This window comes from Suricata suricatta, chromosome 10, assembly GCF_006229205.1.
Source record: "Suricata suricatta isolate VVHF042 chromosome 10, meerkat_22Aug2017_6uvM2_HiC, whole genome shotgun sequence".
Taxonomy (NCBI): Eukaryota; Metazoa; Chordata; class Mammalia; order Carnivora; family Herpestidae; genus Suricata; species Suricata suricatta.
This window is the reverse complement of record NC_043709.1, coordinates 65,124,234-65,135,628: the sequence shown is the minus strand read 5'-3', so window position 1 is coordinate 65,135,628 and position 11,395 is coordinate 65,124,234.

Genomic DNA, 11,395 nt, shown 5'->3' with positions numbered 1-11,395 from the left:
TTTTTTTTTTTTTGGTGAACTCTGTTCATGTAATTGCCCAGTTTTATATGGGGGGTGAACTTTTTCATTGATTCATAGCCACTTATTGTATTTTAGAGAATTGAGTGATATAAGTTGCAATTTTTCCAGTTTTTTTTTTGTTGTCTTTTCATTTTGTTTAAAGTGTTTTCTTTGAATAACTTACAAATTTTGATTTAGTTCAATATATTAATCTTTTACTATATAGTTTCAACTATTTTAGTCATACTTATGAAGACAATTTACTCATTACATATTCAGAAATTCTTCCACATTTTTGTAGTTTCATTATTTTTCTTGAATCCATTTGGAATTTATTTTGCCATAAGACAGGAATCCAGTTTCATTTTTCACATAAAGCTACAATTATCCCATGTCTTGTAGTGAACAATCCATCTTCAGCTTAGTGATATGAATTTACATATGTTATATATTCTAAATTGTATACATTTGGGTTCATTTATGGATGATTCTGTATATTCATGCAGAATATGTTTCATGCAGAAAATATTTTGAATTATTGAATCCTTATAATACTATTTCATATTCTGAAGGACTAATTTCCCACTATAATTTTTTTTCTGGAAATTTGCTGAGTATTCTTGCTTTCTTTTTTTTCTATTTTTCCCTCTGAATTCTAGAAATAAATCATTTAATTCTAAAAGAAGCTTGTCACCGTTTTTATTGAGATTATGTTAAATCCATAGGTTTTTAGATGGACATGAGATCTTCATTATATGGGGTTTTACCACTCAATAATAAGATATACTTCTTTATTTGTTTAATCTTCTTTTGGGTCCCTTGACTGAACCTTAAAGTTTTCTTCTAACAGTTCTTGCACATTTTAATTAAGTTTATTCCTAGGTATTTTATATTTTTTATTGCTACTGTAATGTTCATTTCTTCCATTATGTCTTCTAATTAATTGTTGTCCAAAGATATGAAGACTATTGATTTCTGTTTATTAACTTTATATTCAGTGACTTTATAAATTCTTTTGTCATTTGTAACAGTTCTAAGTATAGATCTCCCAGATTTCCCAGGTAAATGATCATATCCTTTACAGGAATCCTAATATTACCCTCTTCTGTACAGATTTTATTCTTCATTCCTTATTTAGTTGTATTCACTAATGCCTCCAGAAATATCCCATGAATATTTAATATTATATATTCTTCCATAGTAGTGATTATAAGAGACTCCTTTTTCTGATTCATGAAAATGTTTTTAGTGTTATGCCAATAAGCATAATGTCAGCTTTGGAGATATGTGCATAAACACATGTATATTATTTACTTAGATATATTCATATGCTTATATATAACATACTAAGAACCTTTATCCATATTTACATAGCAATAAGTGTAAAGAAGATAAGCTCATTTATAAAATTAAAATGCCTTATTTTAGGTTATAAGCCAAATGTAAATATAGTGTAGACAAGAAACAAACATAATTAGAATGATTCCAAAAGGAAAGAACAAGGATAAAGTTATATCAGATAAATAGAAACAAACAGAAGGCACATGCCCACGATCTTAGTAATAGGTAAAATTTAATTATTGGTAAAAATATTCTTTATGTCAAAGAAGAGTATTTTATAATAAATGATTATTCTTCACGATGAAGAATGAAGCATTCTGAGTAGCTCTATCTCCAAAAAACACATAGCGTCCAAAATAATCAGAAATGCCAGAAATATACTGAACCGAATTAATAAAAGTCCTATAAAATCTAATAGCACACCTAAAGGAACTAGAAGCAGAGCATCAAAGAAACCCCAAACCCAGCAGAAGAGAGAAATAATAAAGATCAGAGTGAATAAATAATATAAAATAAAAAAAAACACCTGGTAGAACAGATCAATGAAACCAACAGTTGGTTTTTTGAAAAAATAAACAAAATTGATAAACCTTTAGCCAGGCTTCTCGAAAAGAAAAGAGAGAGCACCCAAATAGACAAAATCATGAATGAAAATGGATTTATTACAACCAATTCCTCAGAAATAAAGTGAGGCAAAGCATGAAAGACTCTTGAATACTGAAAACAAACTGAGGGCTGATGAGGGAGGGGGAAAAGGGAAAGAGGGTGATGGTCATGGAGAGGGGCACTTGTGGGGAAGAGCACTGGGTGTTATATGGAAACCAACTTGGCAATAAACTATTTAAAAATAATTTTAAAATTAAAAAAAATTTTAAAAACTTAAAAAAAAAGCAGCTCTCCAGCGCGAATGGGCATGGTTTGGTGTAGGTTGGGTCTCAGGGGCTGCTCTCCAAGGCCCCGCCTTAGGGGCTGAGGGGAGAAGAATGGCGGGGCCCCAAGCCCTTCTCAGATCACGCGTTGCAAGTGACTCTTTTGAATCCAATCTCCCTGTGCCACGGGCGGGCCAAATTGTTTATTTTTCCTAAGCTCCGCCACTTTTCCAAATCCTAGTCCATGCACTTTAATGCTGTCGCCCCAGATTAAATGATATGAAATGTCTTCCCACAGGCCAGTGGCTTTCTAGGCAGGATTGAGTAAGTAAGGAGATGGGGGAGCCAGCTTTTCCCTTGCTCTGCCTGGAGTCGGTAAGCCACCAAGCCCAAGGGAGACCAGGCCTGCTGAGGGGGACGAATTTCTTTCCCCATGCCCAGTGGCTATATATGGGATGGTGTGTCTCTCTGGCCCAGGCCGAGGTCCCTCCCTCTCCAGTGTCCACTCTATGAGCATTCTCAGTCTTTCTCTTCCCCTCGGCTCTCTGTTGCTCTACATGGCCACTCTGCATGGCTGCTCAGCGCACGGACCTCCACGGTCCTGTGCTGCTTCTGCACACATGGCCTTCCACAGCCCACCTTTCTGGGCATTCCCTCTCCCAGCTCCACTTTGGTCTGGTGCTTCCTCCAAAGCACCAGGCATCCATTTGCACTCACTCAGGCATCCATGAGGCTGCCATCTATAAGGAGTCTGTGCTCAATACCATTTTTTGAAAAGACTATCCTTTTTCTATTGAGTATGATTGACTCACTTATTAAATATTAGTTGACTGTATTTACAGGATTTATTTTTGGGCTTTCTATACTGTCCAATTGGTCTATGTGTCTATTTTTATGTCAACACCATACTAATTTATAGAGCTTTGTAGTATAGTTTGAAATTAGGAAGTGTGATGCCCCAGCTTTGGATTTGTCAGGATTGCTGTGGTTATTTGGAGTCTTGTGGTTTCATCCAAAATTCAGGAATATTTGTCTGTTTACATGAAAAATTCCATCATTGTGTTTTTTGAGAGACAGAGAGTAGGCACAAATGAGCAAGGGGCAGAGAGGGAGAGGGACAGAGAGAATCCCATGAAGGGCAGAGAGATAGAGGGTGGGGGAAAGAGAGAAAGAGAGAGAGAGAGAGAGAGAGAGAGAAGTAGGGCTCACCTGAAATGGGCCTCAAGCTCACCCAAAGCGGAGCATAAAATCACCTGATGGGGGACTCCAACTCACAAACTATGAGATCATGACCTGAGTCCAAGTCAGATACTTAAATGGCTGAGCCACCCAGGAACCTCCACTGGATTTTGGTTTGTTTTTGTTTTTGTTTTTTTTTGATAGGGATTACTTTGAATCTCCTTGATGGCTTTGACTAGTATGGGCACTTTAACAATATTAGTTTTTCTGATCAATCAACATGTGATTTCTTTTCATTTGATTGTCTTATTCAATTTCTTTCATCAAAGTCTTGTAGTTTTCAGTACACAGATCTTTCACTTCTGTGGTTAAATTTATTCCTATGAATTGTATTATTTTGATGCTATTGTGAATGGGATGATTATCTTTACTTCTTTTTAAGGTATTTCATTGTTATTGTATAGAAGCACAACTGATTTCTAGATGTTGATTTTCTGCCTAGCAACTTTACTGAATTTGTTGATTAGTTCCAACTGTTCTTTTGATTGAGTCTTTAGAATTTTCTATATCAAGATCCTATCACCTGCAAATAATGACAATTTTAATTATTCTTTTCCAATTTGGATACCTTTTATTTCTATATCTTATGTATTTGCTATAGCTAGGACTTCCATTATTATGTTGATTAAGAGCAGTGATAGTAGCCTTCTTCTCTTTTTCCTAATTTAAAGAAAAGCTTTCAGCCTTACACTGTGGAATATGCTGGTAATTGTGGGTTTCTCTTATATGTTCTTTATTATGTTAAAGTATGTTCCTTCTGTACTTAATTTGTTGAGAGTTTTTTTATGAAAGAATGTTGAATTTTGTCAAATGCCATTCCTGCACCTGTTGAGATGATCATGTCATTTTTATCTCTCATCCTATTAATGTGATGTGTACATTTATTGATATGCCTATGTTGAACCATCCTTGCATCCCAGGGATAGATTACACTTGATCATAGTGTGTGACCCTTTTAATGTATTATTGAATTCAGTTTGCTAATATTTTGTTGGTAATTTTTTCGCCTATATTCGAGAAGGGTATTAGCCTGTTATTCTTGTAGTGTCCTTATATGGCTTTGGTATCAGAGCCTCATAAAATGAGTTTGGGAGTGGTCTCTTTTCTTCAGTTTTTTTGGAAGAGTTTTAAAAGGATTGACATTAATTCTTTAAATGTTTGTCGAATTCACCTGTGAAACCTTCTGGGCTTAGACTTTTCTGCACTGGGGCATTTTGGATTACTGACTCAATCTCCTTACTCATTATTGATCTGTTTTCTATTGATTTTCTATTCCTTCATGATTCAGTCCAGCTTGGTTGTATGTTTCCAGGAATTTATCCATTTCTTCTAGATTATCCAGTTTGTTAGAGTATAGTTGTTCAAAGTAGTATTTATTATCCTATATATTTCTGTGGTATCAATTGTTGTCTTCTCTTTCATTTTGGATTTTATGTATCTGAGTCATCTCTCTCTCTCTCTCTCTCTCTCTCTCTCTTTTTAGTCAAACCAAAGGTTTGTCAATTTTATCTTTTTAAAAATATGTCTTAGCCAAATCATGGAAAGAACCTAAATTTCCATCAACTGATGAATGGATCAAGAAGATGTGGTTTATCTATACAATAGAATACTACATGTCAAAGAGAAAGAATGAAATCTGGCCATTTGTAGCAACAAATGGATGGAACTTGAGGGTGTTATGCTAAGCAAAATAAGTCAGGCAGAGAAGGACAGATATGTTTTCACTTATAGGTGGAATAGGAGAAACTTAACAGAGGACCACGGGGGAGGGGAAGGGGAAAAAATAGTTGGGGAGAAGGAGAGAGGCAAACCATGTGAGACTCTTGAATATTGAGAACAAACTGAGGGCTGATGGGTGTGGGGAAGAGGGGAAGGGGGGTGATGGGCATGGAGGAGGGCACTTGTTGGGATGAACACTGGGTGTTATATGGAAACCAACTTGACAATAAACTATAAAAGAAAAAATAGGTCTTAGTTTTATTGATCTTTCCTATTGTTTTTCTGGTGTCCATTTAATTTGTTCCACTTTGAGTTTTGTTCTTTCCTTCGTCCCACTAACTTTGGACTTAATTTGCTCATCTTTTTCTAGTTCCTTGAGGTGTAAAGTCAGGCTGTTTGAGATCTTTCTATTTTCTCAATCTGGGCATTTATTGCTATACATTTTCCTCTAGGAACTGCTTTTTCAGCATCCCATAGAGGTTGGTATATTGTTTCCATTTTCATTTAAGATATTTTTTCTTCTATTTCAATTTCTTCTTTAACATACTGGTTGTTCAGGAATATGATTAGTTACATGTTTGTAAATTTTCCATCTTATCTCTTGTTGACTTCTAGTTTTATATTATTGTGGTTGGAAAAGATTTACATCTTAAGTTTGCAAAGACATCTTTTGTGGTCCATTAAATGATCTATCCTGGAGAATATTCTGTGTGCAATTGAAAAGAATATATATTCTGCCGTGTTGGATGGAATATTCTATAAATGTGTTAGAACCATTTGGTATAAAATATGGTTCAAGTCCAACATGTCTTTAGTATTCTTTTCTATGGATGATATATCCACTGCTGAAATTGGGATATTAAAATACTCTACTATTATTTTATTGTTGTTTACTTCTCCCTTCAAATCTGTCAATATTTGCTTAAAATATTTAGGTGCTTCACTGTTGAATGCATATATATTTATTATTGTTATATGCTTTTGACAAGTATACATCTTTATCAGTATGTAATGACCCTCTTTGGCTCTTGTTATAGTTTTAGGCCTGAAGTTTGTTTTATCTGGTATAAATACAGCTACTATTTTCTTTTAGTTTCCACCTGCATGAATATCTTTTTCTATCCTTTCCCTTTGGGTCTATGTGTGTCCTTAAATCTGGAGTTGGATCTTATTTTTTATTCACCTAGCCACACTGGATACATGAATGAATATAGGATGTCTTCACATTGTTTTGGTGTTTTTTTCTTTCCATAATGTTTATTGTTTGTAGTTTCAGAGCATAAATTTTGCACTTGTTTTAATAAATTCATTCCTAAGTATTTTATAATTTCAATGCTATTAAAAATGGGATTATTTTCTTAATTTTGTTTTTGAATTGTTTCTTGCTAGTTTATAGAAATATAATGATTTTTGTATATTGATCTTATATCCTGAAATTTTGCTGAATGCTAGCTCTAATTCTAATAAATTTTATTAGCACTTACAATTTTTAATAGATTTCTTAGATTTTTCTATGTACAGGTCATGTCATCTACAAATGAACATAGTTTTAAGTCCTCTTTTCCTTTATGGATGCCTTTCATTTCTTTTACTTGCCTGGTTGTCCTGGCCAGATCCTCTAGGACAATGTTTAATAAATGTGGCAAGAATGGACATCCTTCTCTTGTTCCTTATTTTAAGAATAAAGTATTTAATCTTTCACTCTTGAGTTTAATGTTACCTAAGGGTTTTCCCTAGATGTGTACAGTTTTCTTGTGATGTCTTTACTTGGTTTTGGTATAAAGGTAATAGTGGCCTAATAGGATGAGATGGGAAATGTTCCCTCTTGTTCTGCTTCTTAGAAGAATTTATGAAGAATTAGTATTAATTATTATGCAGACTATGTTAGCACCACTTCAAAGTATTAAATTTTTGGAATCTTGAATCCTACAAGTGTCCAATGTGGTTTTCTACTCTGGTTGGTCATTACTTAAGCATTCTCAGTCATGGGGAACCTCCTGGATATGTTCTCACAGCTTCTTATAATAGTGGTGCTTTCCTGGCCTAGTTGAGTTTCACTCAAGATTCACACATAGTATAATATTAAACATTAGGCTTGTGGGGCCCTATATTAAAATTTCTGAAATTCTTTATCTATGTATCTCTTCTTTCTAGCACTCTGCCCCACAAAGCCCTCTCTCTTTCTCTTCTTGAACTAACCTATGTCTTCTAAACTCAACAACACTATCATTTCCTGCTTGTTTTCTCCCCTCCAGCATCATGATCTAAAAAGTATCTTCAGTGAGAAAGGCAGGACTCACCTTGTCTGTTTCTACCTTTCAAGATTCAAAGTCCTGAGCTGCCTGTTTTCTAGTAGGGGAAAATAGGACTTTTTCCAAATATTTTGCTTATTTTTCTAGTTACTTATTAGTAGAAGTACAAATCTGGCATCAGTTATCCATATGGCTAGACAAGGAAATCCCATCAAATAGTTCTGAATGTCTCCTGTGGGCAAGATATTATTTTACATGCATAAGATACATATAAAGTCTCCACTCCCAAGGTGCTTACATTATTTGGGGGAGGATCCAATGTAAATAAAATATACATAAATACTGTAGCTAGTGATAGATAGTAGAATGGAGGAGAGGTAGTATATTTAATATAGGATAAACAGGAGACAATTCCATGAGGAGAATACTCTTGAGGAAAACCTAAGGGGAAGAAATAAGCCATGTGAATATACAGAGAAAATATGTCGGTAGAGGAAACAGTAAGTGCAAAACTCTTTGGCAGGGAGAAATCTGGAGTCTTTGAGAAACAGTAAGAAGGCCAGTGTGGTTGGAGCACAGTAAAAGGGGAGAAACAAAAGAAATGAGGTCACCAAGTTCACAAAAGCCAACTTTTGTGGGCCTTGTAGATCAAGGAAGTTTGGACTTTAAATATGATAGAAAGCTATAGATTTTTCTTTTTTACCTCTTAATGGGAGAGATGCAATCTGTTTCACGATTTTTCTAAAAAGGTCATCAGTCTGTAGCTGATGTTTGTTTGCTGTAGCTTTAAGAGACAATAACAGAAGCGGTGAGACCAGTTGGGAAGGTATTACCTTATTATTTAGCTGGACTAAAATTCAGCCAGGATTCATGGCAGACAAGAAAGCCATAATCCATTTTTATCTGTTGGGAATCTATTTTGATTGCTCTGTACTCATGCCTTACTAGTTATTAAATATTTTGAATACTAGCCCTGAGTCCAGGTGGGAAAAAAATAATGGCTTAAACTAGACTAGTGGAGGTGAAGGTGATGAGAAGCGTCCAGATTCAGGATAAATTTGTAGAGCAAATGGGATTTGTTATGTATTGGATATATGCTGGGAGAAAGAGAAAAAGGGGATCAAAGATGACTCTCAGGTTTTGGATGAATTACAGTTCCATTAACTTAAATAGAGACTTCAATTTGAACATGTTCCATTTGAGATACTTGTTAGATATCCAAGATATGTCAAGTAGGTAATTAAATATGAGTTTGGAACTTGCAGAGGAGGTCCAGGCAGGAAGTACATATTTGGATCATAGGCAGAGCAGCAACATTTAAAGTCAAGGATTGGATGGGATAGCCAGTTGAAGAGGGTACACAGAATTGGGAAGGTATGTTGGGAGAATTTCATAGAATTGTCTATTGGTATCGGACAGATGAGTCTGCTTCTTAGACGTAAAGTTGTGAATGAAATTATAATTTGGGAATCTTAAGATTATAGATGATAGTTTAAAACCTAGGAATAGATGAAACACCTTTCACATTTCCTCCTTATCCTTATATAAATCAGGAGAACCATTCAAAAGTTATGTTTCAGATCCTCCTTACTAATTCTAGTTGGAAACCTGCTATTGAGAATTCATCCATATAGTTTATTCAACTCTTGAAATTATTTCAACTCAATGTCTTTCCTTTGCTCCTCATTCATTTCTGTGTCTAGCCCTGCCTTCCTGAACTGAACAAGGGTCAGAGCTGTGATTGTTTGTTTGGATGGGGCAGGAGAAATTTCCGGAGGATTAAATGGAGGAAAAAAAGCACCCAAAAACTAGGAGAAAATTTTTGGACACAGATGGTAAAGGATTTTGTAAACTTAAAAGCAGAGAAAATTATGCAAAAATAAAAAGAAATAGATATGGATGCACAACACAGTTTAAAAAATAGAAACAACAGAAGTAAAATGATAACCTTTGGGAAGTTTGCAACAACTTGTAGGAAAAATTAATATCCTTCTTATTTAAACATATCATTCAAATAAAAATAATATTATGAGTGAAATAACAAACAGGAAAATAGTATACTAATGACAAAAAAGGAAATACCAATGTTTAACATTTGAGAAATGTTAAATATTATTTATGATAAAAAATAAATGCAAATACATGAAAGAAGTAGCACTTTATGCCTATAAAATTGATAAAGATTAAAACATGATTTAAAAATGATTCTCAGGCCTGGCAAATAAGCATTCCCCGACCCTCTAATATTCTGTTGGTTTGACTACAAATTAATGCAAAAATTTAGGCCAGCATATGGGCAATATAAATCAAGAATATAAAATACCTATAGCACTAAGATACAAGTGGAAATGCAAATGAGAAAATGAGAGATAGCAGTTTGAGTGTAAGCCAAACTAACACTAACACAATTCATACATATAGTATGTATATGTGAGGTGAGTAGGGAGGTCCACTAGGGATCTTATTGCATAAGGGTCTGCAGAAAGAATTGAAAATAAAGGAGCAGGTGGCAAGCACACATGTAAGCATGTGCCAATAACTGTCTCAGTCTTCCAAGGGAGGGGAGATTGATTATAGATTGGTCCTTGGATCCATCTCTCAAAGATGCAAATGAAGAAGGGAATGGTTATATGATATAGATGACAAGTCTATTTACATAGTTTATGTGACTTCATTTATATCCTTTATTAGGGTTTGGTCTGGGTAAGTATTCCCTTCCTGTTATGCCCATTCTAAATATGTCCACTTTGGAAAGTTTCTCTAAAGAATATTTTAAAAGTTGGGGTGTGGGAGCATAATGATGTAATTATTAACTATTCCTTTATTTAAAAAGTCATTAAATCAGGCACCTGGGTGGCTCAGTCAGTTAAGCATCCAACTCTTGGCTTTGGCTCAGGTCATGATCTCATGGTTCATGAATTCAAGCCCTACATCAGGCCCTGCACTGACAGCGTAAAGCATTATTGGGATTTTCTCTCTCTGCCTCTCTCCCCACCCCCGCTCATATTCTCTCTCTCGCTCATAGTAAATAAACTTTAAAAAGTCATTAAATCTAACAGGAAAACATGAGAGATCTAATGGAGAACCAGGGGGAGCAGAGGAGGGAAAGAGAGTTGGGGAGAGAGAGGGATACAAAACTTGAGAGACTATTGAATGCTGAAAATGAACTGAGAGTTGAAGGGGAAGGGGGAGGGGGGAAAAGAGGTGGTGGTGATGGTGGAGGGCACTTATGGGGAAGAGCACTGGGTGTTGTATGGAAAACAACTTGACAATAAAATATTGAAAAAAAAGTCATTAAATCATGTTAATGCTATTTTTACCATATCTCAAATTTAGATCACTTAAGGAGAATCAGATGCTCCACATGAGGTACATGATGAACTACACTCTGTACTAAAATCCAGATAAAGGGCTAGTATCCAAAATCTACAAGGAACTCACCAAACTCCACACCCAAAAAACAAATAACCCAGTGAAGAAATCGGCAGAAGACATTTCTCCACTTCTCCAAAGAGGGCATCCAGATGGCCTACAGGCACATGAAACGATGCTCAACATCACTCATCATCAGGGAAACACAAATCATAACCACACTGAGACACCACCCCAGGCCAGTCAGAGTGGCTAAAATGAACAAATCAAAAGACTATAGATGCTGGTGAGGGTGTGGAGAGATGGGCACCCTCCTACACTCTTGGTAGGAATGTAAACTGGTGCAGCCACTCTGGAAAACAGTGTGGAGGTTCCTCAAAAAACTAACAATAGAACTCCCTTATGACCCAGCAATAGCACCGCTAGGGATTTATCCAAGGGATACAGACGTGCTGATGCATAGGGGCACATGTACCCCAATGTTCATAGCAGCACTGTCAACAATAGCCAAATCATGGAAAGAGCCTAAATGTCCATCACCTGATGAGTGGATCAAGAAGATGTGGTATATATACACAATGGAGTACTACATGGCAATGAGAA